The sequence below is a fragment of the Lipotes vexillifer genome, unplaced genomic scaffold, assembly GCF_000442215.2.
Source record: "Lipotes vexillifer unplaced genomic scaffold, Lipotes_vexillifer_v1.1 scaffold756, whole genome shotgun sequence".
NCBI classification, from domain to species: Eukaryota; Metazoa; Chordata; class Mammalia; order Artiodactyla; family Lipotidae; genus Lipotes; species Lipotes vexillifer.
In genome coordinates, this window is record NW_006773042.1 from 1640499 (window position 1) to 1657366 (window position 16868).

A 16868-nucleotide genomic window follows, 5' to 3' on the forward strand; every position below is an offset into this window, starting at 1 on the left:
GTGGGGGGGGGGAGGGGGGGGGGGGGGGGGCTCACTTGTCAGGACCCAGGTAGTGAGTCATTCAATTGCAGGGGCGCTACGCATTTGGATGCAGGACACACACAGAAAAATGCCTCTTCCATTCTGACATTAGGAACTGATTTCAAGGTCAAGAGTGCCAGCACAGTCAAGTGCTCAACTTCTCTTTGTTAAATGAACAAATAAGTGTTTATTATCTGCAACAAAGTAAAGAGAGTTTACTGTAACCACAGGGGAGGGCTCTTTTGAGAAGTTTAAAGTGAGCAAGGAAGAACAATATAAATTAACTGCTCAAGTTCCTTGACTACAAATATAAGATGTGTAAAATGTAATTATCTTTATTTCACGGGAGAATTTTTGCTCTGTTTGAATAAATCATAACATATTTTTCATAAGCTCCCTCCCACTGCTGGTTCCCCCAATCTCACTACCTTTTACATAAAAGTGTTATTTCCTTACCATCTAGGAAGAGCCCAAGTAGTCTGGAGAAGCAATTGTAATAAACTAGGGCTTACCACAGTTTTGTGAAAATAAGTCTTTTGGGTAATATGTAGTAAGGACGGTGAAGAGGTATTAAAATGACAAAAGAGAAAGAAAGAAAATAAGTGACTGGACCACTCCCAGATAATTCTGTTAAACAAAGTGATTGAAAAAAGGTTAATACTGACTCAGAAAACTTACCTAACAGGAAAATAAAAACAAAACAGGAAATATTGTATCACAGTGCAAAAATAAAGCAAATGAAATGTGATGCAGTTATCCTTGATTATTTCAAGATAACATAAGATTTAAAAGCAGAGGCACCAGACCTTCCAAACCTGCAATGTCACAACCACCCTGGGTGTCAAACTTGAAAACTGATATGTTTATACACTGAGGAAAACCATGCAGTTGAAAATGTGTATCTATACCATGTATTTTGAATCATTTAGGAATCACAGACACTTCTAAATGCTTTATTTCCACTTTTACCTGTAATAAATACATTATAATTAGGTCAACCACAACAACTCAACTCTAAAATGAGTTAATATGTCACTTATTAACCAACTCATTGTTACCTCTGGAGTAACCTAGAATTTCCTTTAAACATGAATTGTACTTTTTAATTGTGTTTTAGAGTTTAATTAAAATAAGTTTGATTACCAATTAGAAAAAAATTGCAAGCTTAGAAATGAAATTAACTTATATTAAGAGTTGGGGAGAATTACCTTATTTAATAACACATTAAAGAAGGATAACATATGGTCCTAAAAATGTCAAGATTCAACTTAAATGCTGGGATAACCGAATTTGACTATACAAAGAAGTAATTTTTAAAATCCAGTTAAACTTCAACGGCCACAGGAAAACACATTTTAATCCTAAATTGTCTTTGGATGAAGCTTGAAACACAGTTCATTCAACAAATAACTAATGAGCACCCACTATTCATCAGACTAGGGGATTACAGGACTGAACAAGACGAAGACACTGTCCTCCTGGAGCTTACACCGGTTCATTTTCCAAAGCTCTAAACCTTAATACGTTAATAAAATTGGCGCTTACAATGATCCACTTTCCAAGACTCTAAACCTTATTGCTTAATACGAAATTTAAAAATGATAGCCTGTGAAGAGATAATCTTGCCAAAAGCTCTGATGTATGAACTTTACACTTGGAAGAGAAAAAAGAATTTATAACCAGTTTCTCAGAAATACAGACCTTATTAACATCTAGTTGGAAGCTAGGCTGCGCCCAAGGCTGCCTCTGCTGGCCGACTCCGTCCATCCTTCCAGCAGATTCTCAACTCCCTACACCTGTATCAAACTTGCCACGCTCTTCACGAAAGCCGAAGGCTCCCAAGTAGGCAGCACAAGAATTCCTTAGCCTCATCTAGCTCTTGAATATTTGACTGCTAGAGGAGCCTTCTCTAACTGGCCCTAAAATGTTGACTGTAAGGGTTGGAGGCATCAATTTTATATATCAGCCTGCCAACTCTGAAATACACAAAAATCCACAGCGACTTCTCCATGCCGCTGAAATAACGCTGTGCGTGGCTACATACTGAGAGAGAACAGGAAGAACGCATCTGTTCATCAAGCCGAAAAAATACGGTGACATATTTCCACCTGAGCTCCTGAAAATTCAATGGTATTTCTCCCTTCACCACCCAATAATCCACACAGCAACACATCCTCCCCGCCCCTGCCCGAAGCGCGCACCCCACGGGGCCCAGGGTGTGGGCGGGGAAGGGTCAAGCTCTCCTTCGCCACAGCTGGGCCTCCCGAGCTCAAGAGGAGGTTGTCAGGTTAACAGGGGGCTGCGCCCAGCGCCATTAGGACACCTCCGAGCGCTGCACCGAGCTCCAGCGGGAGGCAAGTTTGGCGGGTCCTGGCCCCGGCCCCCCGCCCCTACCCAGTGGCAGCATCAGCAGCGGGCGGCTGCGAGGGCTAGTCCCCGCCTCACCTACTTACCTACAGGGCGGGGGCGCCGGCTCTTCGGGTCCGGGAAAAAGGGAGCCGGTGCACGCATTTCTGAGAGCGGTGGCCTCTGCCGCTCGGCGCCTGGGAGCGCATCCTCCAGGGTGGGTGGGAGGAGGGGTCGGGGGAGGACCTTGCGGTGACGCGGTGCTGGGGCAGGAGGGAGGAGCGCCCAGGCGCGCGCCCCGAGGGACCGGCGTCCGGCGCTACTGGACGCGGCCGCCGCGGGGACTCCTCAGGCCTTTCCCCAGGCGCGGTGCCTAGCCAACCCTGCAGATGCACCCGCAGTCAGGACATCGGCCACGACAGGCTGCCGGGCCTGGCCGGAGGCGGGGAGCAGCGGGTGGCGCGACGCGGTGCAGACGCCCACCTCTAGCTCCGCCCGGCCCGCGCCAGGCTCTGCGCCCCTCCGCTGCGGCGGGGGTCGGGGAGCTCGGCGGCTCCGCTCGGCCGCTCGGGCCGCAGCTGCGGCATCCTCCCTGCTCCGGCGACCTCCGAGCTGGCGGTCTGGGCAGCCGCGCCACCCCCTGGCGGCTGCAGCCTCCGCTGCCCCGGCGCAGCCCCAGCCCGAGCCCGGCGGCTCCGCCCCGGAGAGGTGCGCGCTAGGCCTCCGCAGGCCTCAGCCCTTTGTGACGCCTCCCGGGAGCGAGCTCGTTGCGACTCCGGCGGTCGGACGCCCGGCGGCTAAGCCTGGGAGGGTCTTCTTACCTCTCCCCGGGCTGCATCTCCTACAGCTGGCTCGCTGTGGCCACCACTGTTCGTGGGAATAAGGCCCTGAGAGCAGAGCTGGAGTTGAAGAGTGTCTCCCTGAGCTTTAAAGCCTTGAGTTTCCTTCCAGTTCGGGGACCACTGGTCACAATAAATTCATCCTTCTGTCCTTAACGGCGTTGTGTTTCTCAAAGGGGCCCACCATCTCCTCCCCCCTCCCTCTCCCATCCTAGGCACAGCACCCCGGATGCTGCCAAGTTGCTATCATTACAGCAATAGGGACGTAGCAATTGAGCCCTCCAGGACGACTCTTGGCAAAGACCCGAGAGAGCCTGGGTTGGGAAGATTTGCATCAGCTGCGGGGCAGTGCCTGTGAGCTTCCCATCCCCATCTGGGAGCTGTTCCTTCTACGGTCCCATGACCAGCACTGCAAGATGACTAGGAGGATTTGGCCGTGAGGTTTACCCTTCCGCACAGAAAAAAACTTCATGGTGGAGCCTGCAGCTGGTGCGATAACATTGGTGTGTCAGAGGCCAGACACACAGGCACACTAGATAGCGGCCTCCTCTGGCTTGTTGATGCTGCTTAAGCTGTAACAGCCTCTCGTGGAAGACTGAGCGAAGCATTTAACAGTGATGGCTTTGGGATTTCAGTTGCAAGTGGTCATGCTATGTTATCTTGCAAAATATGGAATAATCGCCCATGATATACTGAGCATGTAGAAAATTGGACCTCAGGTTTACATCTTTTTGGTTTGAATGTGAAGAACTGGGTATTTTACTCTTTTCTCTTTAGGCATTCATTATGTTATTTGCAAATTATTTCCAAGGGAAAATTAGGCTTCTGAGGTATAAAGAGCTGATTTCATTGAATCAGAAGAACATGGTTTGGGATCACCAGAGAAAGTGAGCTGCTCTCACACTTCTTTGATGATTTTGAAATCTAAGATGAATTTTTTAAAAACAGGCAAAGAAGAGACATGTTCCATAGCAGTACAAACTGTGATAAAATTGCTAAGACTTTTTGAGATGAGTTCTTTAAAGTGGACATCCAGTGGGGAGCAGGGTAGGAACTGCATTGTGTATGGATCAGGAAACACAGGGCACATGACTTGGTTACTTCCAGAGACTCTGATTTGATCTAGAGCCCCAGTTTATTTTCAAAAGTACCTATTCATCATATCTAGCCCCATATTCAGAACGAATTGACTATGGGAATCTATATGTATATATGTGATGAATAAGTGACAAAACAAAGTCACTTAACGAGAATTTGGCAGTTGCTGAGTCTCACATTTGTAAAGAGGTCTGCTTTAGTCTGTAGTTTCTGCATGAAATGTCCATTGAGTTGCAGTTCTTGACTGTTTCCATCCTTTCACCACCAAGAGTTCCCTTTTGTTTTTCTCTCTATGGACCCCAGATTTTGTCAAGAAAAAAATTAAGCAGTGATCTTTTTTTATTAGGCAAAGATATAACTATGTGTTTTAAAAGTAGTAACCATCAATTATAAATGGTTTGTCAGCCTTTGAAAAACATTGCTTATAATTTAAGGATCCTCTTTACTGTCTTCATGAACTGCTCTAGGACTGCAGGCTGTATCATATGCTTATTATAACATTTTATTACAATGAAAGTCACGGTAGAATAAAGATTTCTGCTCTACAGTTTAAAGAGGGAGAAAATTCCCCCTTAATGATTGTTCATTTATTCTTTTTCATTAACTCAGCATTTATTGATTTGCCTAAGCCTTGTCTTTATAGAGAAATCCAAAGAAATAAAACCATTTCTTCATCCTCTAGATCTGTGCTGTCCAATACATTACCCACTAGCCACATGTGGCCATTTAAATTTAAACTAAATTAAATTTAAAATGTAGTTTTTCATTTCACTAGCCACATTTCAAGTGCTAAAGAGCCACACGTGGCTAGAGACTACTCATTGGACAGCATGGAATAGAACATTTCCATTATTGCCAGAAATTCTTCTGGATAGCACTGCTCTAACTAGAAGGTGAAATTTTAATTGGGAGAATAAGATATAGTATATAAAGTTATTGGGGAAATCTTAGTACACTACAGATCAAACCTCATTAGAACGTGTACTTCTTAAAAACAGGATAATCTCTAAGAGTTCGGGCTCTGGCTTCAGACTGTGGCTCCATCACATGCTGACCTTGGGTAAATTACTTAACCTCTGTATCTGTAAAAGGGGGATGATAATAGTACCAAATTTCAGGGTGGATATAGGGATTAAATGAAATAATCTGTGAATGATGCTTAGGCTAAAGTCTAGAACGTGACCTTCAAGAAAATTTAGGTATTTCTATAGCAATATACATTATTATAATAAAGGTTTTCTTTTTAAAAAATTGTATCCTTAGCACCCCTCACTGTACTTAGCTAATAGAAAGTGCTTGGTAAATGCTGAGTTGATGAAAAATTGCAATGCTACACTGATTTTATGGATATGAGGGCCTCTATTAAAAATGAAAACTGATCTTTCTATCTCTGTTGAAGGGTAGAGGCCATTTTAGGGCAATTTAGGCAGAATTGTCATCTCACTTTTTCTGAGGTAAAGAGCCCTGTATGGTGAGACTTTGGGGGTAGACAGAGAGAAGCAGAAAGGCCTTCAGCTCTTATAGGAAGAAAAGAGGGTCACTTGCCCTCCTTTTTTTTGCTCCTCAGGGCAGGAATTGGATAGTGGGAGACAACTGGATCCCTGAGTTCAGGCATCAGGTGTTCACCCAAGGGACTTCCTGGAGGAGGTGGGTATGAATTCCACATCTTTGGGAACATCACCAAACAACAGCAACCATTATTGCAAATGTGTTCTGTATTTTTCTCACATATCTACCCAAGAATAGTTTTGTAATGAAGTATGTATGTCTGCTTCTAACCACAGCACTAGTAACCTCTCATGAAACTGGAGTTCCAGAAACACTGGCAAATACTGCTGCAACACCTTGTCAAAATGAAAGCTCCCTGGTAAGTAATGAGCTCACAACTACAGAAAGAATTGAAACTTCTTTGGGAGTTTTCTCGGTAAAGATGTTGAAGCGGAGATTTTTGTACTGGTTGGTGAGTTTAATCTACCAGCACCAAGAAAGTTCATTCTCTAGTGGTGAAACCCATCCTGCTTTTCCTAGCACAAAGAGAAACACACCTCCTTGCACACACCTGATGTAGGCTAGTTGAGACACAGGAGTTCCATGGGAGGGAAACACTGATGACATCTTGGAGGTATGTGGGGGAGCCATCTTGCACCTAAAGAGGCAGAATAGAGTTCACTATTTAATAGTGTTGAAGGCAGTAGCTTATTTTCACAACTGGGGTCATTGGTCCAGAACATCTTAGATACCATCTTGAGTTTTGAGAAGAATGTAAATAGGTTCTTTTGTGGATAGGCCTAGGTTCAGTGCTTCTCTCGGCTTGTTATAAAGCAGAGGTAGAAATCTTGTCTAAAGAGGAGGTAGAAATCTCCTTGTCATTTGAAAAGAGAAAGAGCCTGCCAGAATGTATTGAGAAAGAAATACTGACGTATATAGGAACGGATTGCTGTCTGGGCGCCTGTTAGTAGGTAGAACGTATGGCTGCTTATTTAGAATAAGCCCCCCCCCCGCCAAAATTTGTCCCTTTCTTTTATTCACAGTTAATTAAAAAGTATCTACCCTTGGACAGTTTCTGCTGCCTTATTTCTGCTAAAAATAGTCTATTTAATAGCTTGAGAATTCTTTTTTTTTAAATAATTTCTGAAAAACTTATTTAAATAATCTAGTGCTAAGATACTGTGCTAAGATATAATTTAAAATGTTGAAATGAATCCCTAAACTCAAAGTGATGTTAAGTGGTGATTGTTTACTGGACTTATTTGAGTGAAAGAAAATTACAGTGCAATAAGCTGAAAAGGGAATTTTTCAAAGGAAATAGAGATTCACAGAAAGTTGCAAAAAATGTACAGGGAAGTCCCAGGTTTCCCCCCCCCCCCGTTATCTCCCAAAGATAACATCTTGCATAACTACAGTAAATATCAAAACCAGAAAATGACATTGGTATGATCTTTAGAGCTCATTGAGATTTCACTAGTTTTACACATGTTCTTGCCTGTGTGTGTGTGTGATTTCTATGCAATTTTATCATCGGTATAGATTCTTCTATCACCACCATGATAAACTACTGCAGCGGTCCCCAAAGTTTTTGGCACCAGGGACCGGTTTCATGGAAGACAGTTTTTCCACGGACCGGGTGGGAGTGGAGGAAGAGATGGTTCAGTGGTAATGTGAGCGATGGGGGGCCGTGGGGAGCAGCAGATGAAGCTCCACTGTCTGCAGCTCACCTCCTGCTGTGCGGCCCGGTTCCTGACAGGGAGGGTTGGGGACCCCGAGCTACAGGACTGCTGTATCACTCCTACAAAGGTACCACACCTACCCTTTTACAGTCACCTCCATCCTCCTCCCCACTCCATCTAATTCCTGTCAATCACTAATATGTTCTCATCTCTGTCATTTCAAAAATTCTAGATAAATGGAATCATACAGTGTATAACCTTTTGGATTGGCTTTTTTTTTTTTAATTCAGCATAATTCCCTTGGGATCTATCCAAGTTGTTATATGTATCAATAGTTTGTTCTTTTTTTTTTTGAGAAATATTCCATGGTATGTGTGTACCACAGTTTAACCATTCACCCACTGAAGGATGTTTCTATCGTTTCCAGTTTAGGCTATTATGAATAAAGCTACTATAAACATTCATGTGCAGATTTTATGTGAACATAAATTTTCATTTTTCTGGTATAAACGCCTAAGGGTACAATTGATGGGTGCATAATTAATTTTATAAGAAACTGCCAAACTATTTTCCAGAGTGGCTGTACGATTTTACATTCCTATCAGCAAAGTATGTGCGATAAATAACATGTTTTTAATGTATTAAATGAACTTATTAAATTGAAGTATAGTCAAACGTTTCTTTTACTATCCCCTACTCTACTGACTGTAATTGCTTGTTTACTTGAACTCTGCCAGACTAAACTTCAAGATCAGGCATCCTGTGCCTAACATAGTGACTTACATATAATAGACAGTCAATAAATATTTGTTCAGCAAATGAACAAATTAATGAACAGAAGAAGAATAGCTGAGTCAGGTTGAAATCAAGTTGAAAAATTAAATTGCCCATAAATTATAACAAGAACTGGAATTGGATGCCATGATTTTTCTTCCAATATATAACATTTTCAAGTCAGAAACTGGCAGTCCATAAGGTAAGTCATTTGTGGGTCAGTTAATAAAAACTAAATGCCTATTATGTGGCACCATGTTGTAGTACTTTGTTAACAGCAAAAAATTGAAAATAATCTAAATGACCAATGATATAAAACTACTTTAATAAAATATCTATACAATGGAATACCATGCAGTTATCAAAAATAATGAAAAAATTCTTTATGTAAAGAATGGACATGCTTCAAAAGAAATTAATTTAAAAAAAGGTTACAGAAGAATATGTAGAGTATTGCCCCTTCTCATGTAAAATTTTAAACAAGGAAATTAAAAGAGAAAAGATACATGCATAAAGATGTTAATTTTCCATAAATCAGTTTACAAAGTAGAGGGTGTGCCTGCACCATCTTATGCTAGAAAGTAAAGAAATGCTCAAAAATTTATAGGGACATGTCAAAAGAATACAGGAGCCAGCTTAAAGGGACTCCTTCTGGCCATATTTGGAGCAATTTAAGTATTAATAATGACAGCAGTAGATTATAACACTGACTAAAACCACAAAAATAAAAAAAGAATATGAGTCCAAACTGATATTTTAAAATTAAATAAAGAATAAAAAGAGGGAGGACAGAAAGGAAAGTTCTTTACATGTGAATGATAAAATAACACTGTTTTGCAGTCAACATAGTAGTAATTGATTCAGGCAAGCATCATCGGTGGATGCTAAAACCACTGGGTGAAATTTTGCGGGGGAACAGAACATTCATACATTTTCGAAGTATGACTTCCATGGTGATATTTGCTTTTTTTTTTTTTTTTGATATTTGTTAATTACAAGTGTAAAGGGTAACTTTACAATGGAGAAATACGGCAGACACCTCCCTTCACCAAGTGATCAGACTTACTGTTTCGTGTCTGATCAAACAGTTGGTGCTGTAAAAAAATCACCACAAACTTAGTGGCTTACAACAGCACAAATTTATTATCTTACGGTTCTGTAGTCCAGAATTCTGACATGGGTGAGAATCTAGGTGTTGGCAGAGCTACTTTCTTTCTGGAGGCGCTGAGGGAGAACATTTTCCTTGCCTTTTTCAGTTTCTAGAGGCCCCTTGCATTCCTTAGCTCATGGTCCCCTTCCTCCATCTTCAAAGCCAGTTAAACGCTGGTAGTGTCTTCCTGGGATCACATCACTGGGACTCCAACTCTCCAGTCTCCCTCCTTGACTGAAAAGGACCCCTGTGATGATTTCTGGCCCACCCAGATAATCCAGGATAATCTCTCTCTCAAAATCCTTAATTTAAACACATCTGCAAAATTCCTACTGCCACGTGAAGTAATATTCATATATTCTCGAGATTAGGACAGGTACATCTCTGTGGGAGCCATTATTCTGCCTATCACATTTACCATTAGAGATAACACAATACATCAGCATTATTTGAATTATGATATAATGCACTGAGAAGGACATAAAGCTTAAGGTAGTTTTCCTGACAAGAGAAATATTTGTCTAAATTGAGGGACTTTCTGAAGCAAAAGTCTTCCACTATTCAATGCTGTAAAAAAAAAAAAAAAAAAAAATGGGGAATTGTTTCAGATTAAAGGAAGGAGACTACAGAAACTTGGCAATTAAATGCAGTGTATAAGCCCTGAATGGATCCTGGAAAAAAATGAAAAAGTATAAAAGGTGTTAGGACAATTGAAAAATTTGACTATGAACTGTATCATAAATAATATTGTATTAAATTTAAATTTCCTAAGTGTGATAATTGTATTGCTTGTTCTTAGGAAATATATGGTATAGTTTTTCGAAGTAAAGTATCATGGTGTCTGCAACTAACCTCAAATGGTTCAGAAAAAAGATCAAGAGAAAGCAAATATGGCAAAATATTGACAACTGGTGAATCTAGATTAGTACTATAAAATAGAAATATAATGCAAGCCATATATATATATATATATATATATCAATAATTTTAAATATTCTAGTAGCTAGGTTAAAGACAAAAAAGAAAGTGAAATTAATTTTAATATTTTAACTCATTCAATTAGCATTTAAAATGTGCTCAATGTAAAAATTATTGAGATATTTTACATTCTTTTTTTTCCATACTAAGGCTTAAAAATCCAGTATGCGGGCTTCCCTGGTGGCGCAGTGGTTGAGAGTCCGCCTGCCGATGCAGGGGACACGGGTTCGTGCCCTGGTCCGGGAAGATCCCACATGCCGCGGAGCGGATAGGCCCGTGAGTCATGGCCGCTGAGCCTGCGCGTCCGGAGCCTATGCTCCGCAACGGGAGAGGCCACAACAGTGAGAGGCCCGCGTACGGCAAAAAAAAAAAAAAATCCAGTATGAATGATAACACTTATAGAACACCTAAACTCTTACTAACCACATTTCAGTGCACAAAAGTCACACGGTGGATGCTGGTACTACTAAATTAGCACAGGTTTAGATGAAGGGTATATGTGTGTTCATTGTTGTATACTTGTAGTTTTCTGTAGCTTTGGAATGTTTCAAGATAAAAAGTTGGGGAAAAAAATAGATATTTCTAGGAAATAAAAAATAAAATAAATAAAATTTAAAATAGCATAGACAGTTTCTAGGAGGATACAGAAGAAACTGTTAACACCGGTCAACCCTGGGAAGAAGAAATGAAGAGTGATAAAAGAGGAATGATGGTTCCCGCTGTACCCTTTCGTACCTTTTGTACAAGACTGTGACTAAACCTATTAAAACAAATTTAAATTATTCTAAAAGTAACATCTGCTTTATCTTTTAATTCAAAACCAGATGCTCTTTCATGCTAAGCTCTGAAAACCCCCAGTTGAGAGGTAAAAGCTCCACCTACTGCACTCGATTTCCTAAAAATTCCTTGATATAGGAAAGGGGTGTGGGTCCCATCTAAAATATAGTAATTGTTTAGAAATTTCTTCTGGTGATGTTTCCATCTTTACTTATTAGTCTTAATAAGTCATTTTAATCTTCCTGTTTGCATATTATTAAATAATTTTAGATAAGTTTTATCAGTAATCTAAACTCCATTTCTGAGTTGCTGAAAACAAGAAAAAATATTCTAGCTCAGGCTCACCTAAATTCTAGGTGATGGACGAAGGCTGTAATTCACAATGGCGCCGGAGGTTGTGCGCAAGTTCATTACAAATTTATATCTGTTTTACTTAAGCCTCCTTCCATTTTGCAGCGGAGCGGGGTCTCCAGGGTTACATTTGTCCAACTGTAACGGTTGGCGCTTTCAAAGCTGAGTTACATCCTATTTGTCTTCTGCTCGTATTTCATGAGGGCTTCCGAACTGAGGCTGGGCTGGAAGGTTTCTTGACTCCTTTGGTAATTGCATCATTTCCTGGCCGTTTCTCATACATAATGCGGAGAAAGGAAGCACTTGCCCAGATAATAACAGTTTGAAAAACAGGAGGATAATGGAAACAGCGCGTTTTAACGGTTTACTCCGATCCGGGTGCAGTGGTTCTTCACTAAGCAAATTACCCACGGCCCTCCCAGCTTCGTTAATCTGACTCTCAAATAAGTAAATTAAGCAGTCGCGTCCTAAAGGCCACGAGGCCCTTCATCACCCACACTTAGAGAGCATCTGCTCTGTGCCAAGCTCTACACCGGGAAACGCTCTCCGCCCGTGGCAATCTTACCGTTAGATTTAGTAAAATGTTTAGTGGGATTTAACATCTGCGTGAGAGGGAAAGACAGAAAGACATTCACAGAGAGAGAAAGAGGTTAGATTTAGAAAGAGCAGCTAGATGATTGAGAAAATGATAAAGCAAATTGCAAGGTTCTGGACAGTACTAACATTGTCTAGGTATAGATATTTACATGTTACATAATTAGGATGAAATCCCAGGACGTCTTTTCCAGCATGGCAGTCGGAAGAGGATTCCATTTGGAGGATCCAGCCTTTCTCCTTAGGAGTCGCCGCGGAGATCGCCTGAGAGCGCAGAGCATTTGCCGGGTTTAGGCAAGTGAAGAAATTCAACAGTTCCTCCCGTATCCTCCTAGAAATTGTATATGCTATTTTAATTTTATTTATTTTATTTTTTATTTCCTAGAAATATCTATTTCTTTTTTCCCCAGCTTTTTATCTTGAAACATTGCAAACCTACAGAAACCCAAAACAGGAACGAAGTGGGCAGGGCTTAGAGGCAACAATCTCTTTTTCTATTGGCCAGGTTTACGTGGCGATTTCTAAAGCAACAAATACACTGAGAGAGAAAAGCTACCAAGTTCCCTGGTGGTCTAGTGGTTAGGATTCGGCGCTCTCACCGCCGCGGCCCGGGTTCGATTCCCGGTCAGGGAAACCGCTTTTTTGCTTGCAAATGAGTCATGATGGTTGTTACCGAATTTTTTCTATTTAAAAAATTCAATTAGCTTTAAATATTATTGAACCTAAGATTTAAAGTACGCCATACCTTTTTACAGATATTTGCAATCAAATAAGCAACAAAATGATCCCTGATTCTAAAGTACTCTAAATACAACTACGTCACTTATAAATTTGCGTTTTCCAGCTTTGAAAATAGTCTGGATGTGTATACAAGCATTAATTTATTGAGCCTTTGTTAATCTGGAGCCTCGTTTGACTAATAAGAGGAGGAAAATAATTTTAGGAGGGATTATACCTATTTTGCATCATGCTGAGAGTCAAGTTTCATACATTCAGATTTTATGCTTTGTAGATTGCATATGTTGGAGCTGTTCTTATTCAGTTCTTCTTTATGAATCTAAGATCTTTTCTGAGATACGTTGTTGGTTAATTATCAAGTAGCTGCTTTATATTTTCTGTTACTAACACACTGTAGTAATTATTTTACCTGTTGTATTTTAACTTTTCTCAAAGACCTTCACGCAAATATGGCAAATTTCTTGTAACCAGTGTGTCGATTCCCTGTAGGTTAATCATATAAGTCTTTCAAAAATAGTTAAGTATCATTTGGAATTCTTACATTCAGGGCAAAGAAGGACTCTGGGAATTCCCCAAAAGAGAATATGGAAATGTTGGAGTCAAAAAGAAGATAAAATGGTGCTATATAGACATTACATTTTTTTTTTTTTAAATCCTGAAATTTCAAAATCATTCTAACCTTTGCTAACTTTTAAGCTACTGGTGTTTTTTTTTTTGACCATTTCATTTTAAGCCTGAAATTTCACAATAGCACAGAAATAAACCAAGAACTTAATTACAGCTTCTATGGCTTTGTCTTATTTTCCTTTTAGCTGTGCTGAGACTGGTTTGGAAGAGGAAAAGGAAGAGTATTTATTAATGGTCCAGGGGGTAGGAAAAAGCAGAAGTGTTTAAGGAGTCTTTCATTGAGGAATTAAGACAGAAATATATTTCTTATTATTATCACCATTAATAAAAACAAAGGCACCATTCCTCGACTATTTGCTATGTGGTAAGTACTTCAAATAATTGAAATATGTAATGAGGGAAGGGAGAAAGAAGTGGGTATGAGAATGAAAATAGAACTGGAAAACTGGTTCCCAAAATAACCTAGAGGCTAGCAGGATCTGGAAAGCCTGAGAAAGTGGGAATGGGCATTTAATCTTAGGGGGTCCAGGATGACCAAGGCCTGGGCATCCAGGGTGGCTGTACCAGGCTGGCTATAGAAGGGCACCTGTGCTAGGCAACAGTGCAGGTCCAGGTAAGACAGGTTAGTGCAGCCAGATTATGGAGGACCTTAAGACAATCTATGGAGTTACAAAGGGAATGCAAGAAGCCTTGGTATTTGATAGGATAGAAAAGCTTAAGAATAATAGGGAAGAATCAGTAATGACAATATGAGTTGTGTTCTATGTGGTTAGCAAAGTTGGAGTGGCATGAAAAGTGGTAGGGAGGTTAAGGTGGGGAAACAGACTTGGGACAGAAGGTAAGTTCATTTGGATCCCAGCTGTGGCAGCACAGGTAAATGGTGGTTGGAAATACTGGATGGAACTTAGGAAAGTAGGGATTTGGGAGCTATTAGCTTAGAAGTTTGAGAAGATATGCGCTCTCTCAAAAAGAGAATCTAGAAAAAGGACAGAAGACCAAGTAATAAACCAAGGTGAGAATATATTATAGGAGAATGGGAAGAAGTAGAATAACTACAAAGAAAACAGCAAAGGAGCAGTAAGAGAGTTTATAACCAGATCAGAGAAATGCAAGAAGGAAGTAGCAGTGAAGAGAATAGGAAATTGTAAAAAGGTCAAGGAGAGATGAAGGAGAGCAAAGATGGGTGGTGAGACACGGCTGTTGGGTTCAGAATAGACCAGTGGAAGCCAGACCACAGTAAGCAACTCTGTCTAGGAGACCATAGCTTTAAACATGACTCCACGTGCTGAGGGTCTGGACTAGTGTGAGAAAGAGACAGCAAACCTATCAATAACTAGATATTGCAGAAGAGCAAATATGGAGAAGAAAAAGAGGTCTTAGGAAAGCAAAGAAAACACTCTTGTTCAGGAGCCAGAGACTGTGAAATAATCCTGTCCGCCAATATCAGCTGAGTTACCTTGAGAAAGTGACTCAGCTTCTCTGAGCCTCTGGATCTTTTTCTGTACAATGGAGATGCTACTAGCTCCCATGCATGCTTCACAGAGTTATTGTCACTCATTCATTCATTCATTCACTGATTTAGCAGACACTTCTGTAATTCTTACTCCATGCCAGTCACTGTTGTAGGCACAGGTAAGAAAGGCCAGTAAGACTGTTTATCACAGTTGAGTAGAAATCAAAGGGGAAAATGATTAAGGTTTTGATTATGGCCTATTAATTTGGAAAGGGTGTTGATTCAGAGCGAGGCACAGCAGGAAGTCAAGTTGCATTTAGGTTTGGACTACAGAGAGGGCATCCAAGTGAAGCTGTCCTATACATGGGTTGACACTTTTGGCTAATGATGATAGATTCTGAGGAGATTCATCTTTGAATTGAGAAGTGAACACTCAAGAATGGAAATGCATGCCAAGAGATTGAGTACAGCAAAATGAAGAGTGGAGGTTTGCAGGCCTGACTGGTTAGAAGAGAACAAAGGAGGAAAGTCTGAAGGAGCAGAGTCAGGATAAGTCAAGGTCAAAGAAGAAAGTCTGGAGATTGCAGGGTAGTCATTAATAGCAGTAGCATATTTCTCTTGTTTGATTTTTTTTAATGGAGTTTTATTTTGTTATGGTTAGAATCATTTTGTGTTTTATCTATTCTACTGTTTTTTTATGTATATATACCACTATTTATTTATTTATTATTTTTTTAATGTAAATTTTTTTTTTTTTGCCACGCTGCACAGCTTGAGGGATATTAGTTCCCTGACTGGGGATTGAACCCCGGCCACCACAGTGAAAGCCCTGAGTCCTAACCACTGGACAGCCAGGGAATTCCCTCTACTCTTATTTTTAGTCAGTTTTTCTACATGACATTGTCATTTAGACATGGAAATATATCACATAACCTACACATAGTATGAAATTACTGCTTCATAGAGCCAGAATATTGTGCTCCATTTCTGTGCTTTCAAAGAGTGGGGAAATGCTGAAGGACTGTCTGCAGAAATACTACACATATGAAGAGGCTCCTTAAGGGTAAAGGAATAGAAATTATTTAACCTGCACAAAATATAGCAGGGGTTATTTGCTGTATACCAAAAATATATTTCTGGACCTGTCAAATTACTTGATTTAAATAAATAATCATCATTCACCCAGGGTTGGGCTACTACAGTGGACCTTGATTGGGCTGACAAATACTAGAATTATAAAAGATGTCTGAGAGTAAGTAAGGTAGGAAGGAAAGGAAGGACTTTCAACAGCATCTAGTACAGTGCTTGACATATGGTTGGTGCTAAATCAATGAATTAAATAATCAATTAAACCAAGAAGTAGATTGCTAGGACTTCACTTGAAAGCTAACCCCTCATAATACTATTTTTTATGAATCACACCGCTATATTTCTGCTGAGAGCAGAAAGCAGAAAAAGAATTAAACTGAGTCATCCTGAATAATGTCTACCTCTTATTGTGTTCTTTTAGATGAATTTCTAAATTATTTCTATGAATTTCTATAATATACATAATATAATATATAGTAATTTTAATAATTTGCATATTGTTTTGTGTAAGTTATGGTTTTGAATGCTGAATCCACAATATTAGAATCAATTCTTACAATTATCCTTGCTTTGTAGTTTAGGAAACTTAGAAAGTTTATAACTTATTTATAAGTTATACAAGTATGTCATACAAATATGTTGGGGAACCAGGATTCCCGCCTGGATTTGCCCAGCCTAAATCCTGTATTCTTTAAGACTCCCCAGCTACAACAAATTTTCTGGTGGCACTATGGAGTGTTCTTTAGAGCAGTCTTTACAAATAGGGTGGTTCATGGGGAGTGTTCCATAGAAGGAAAAAGGAATTGTATGATATCTCAGGTTCTATTTCAAATGAATAATTGAACTCTATGTATTACAATTTTGGT

The 16868-nt window shown here is 40.1% G+C and overlaps 1 protein-coding gene and 1 non-coding gene across 3 annotated transcripts in view; one reads left to right on the top strand and one right to left on the bottom strand.

Annotated features, from left to right (window-relative positions):
• The window catches only part of NCOA7 (nuclear receptor coactivator 7), a 151339-nt gene extending 148759 nt beyond the window's left edge, over positions 1-2580 (bottom strand). The window contains exon 1 of one of the 2 annotated variants that reach the window (XM_007447972.1): positions 2475-2577. The gene's annotated coding sequence lies outside the window, so the exon portion shown is untranslated. Of the gene's footprint in view, positions 1-2474 lie in introns of both variants that reach the window. The other variant, XM_007447970.1, reaches the window with a different exon arrangement.
• A 10076-nt stretch (positions 2581-12656) lies between these two features.
• Positions 12657-12728, top strand: TRNAE-CUC (transfer RNA glutamic acid (anticodon CUC)). The gene has a single exon. It is a non-coding gene; the product is annotated as a tRNA-Glu (tRNA).
• The last annotated feature ends 4140 nt before the right edge of the window (positions 12729-16868 follow it).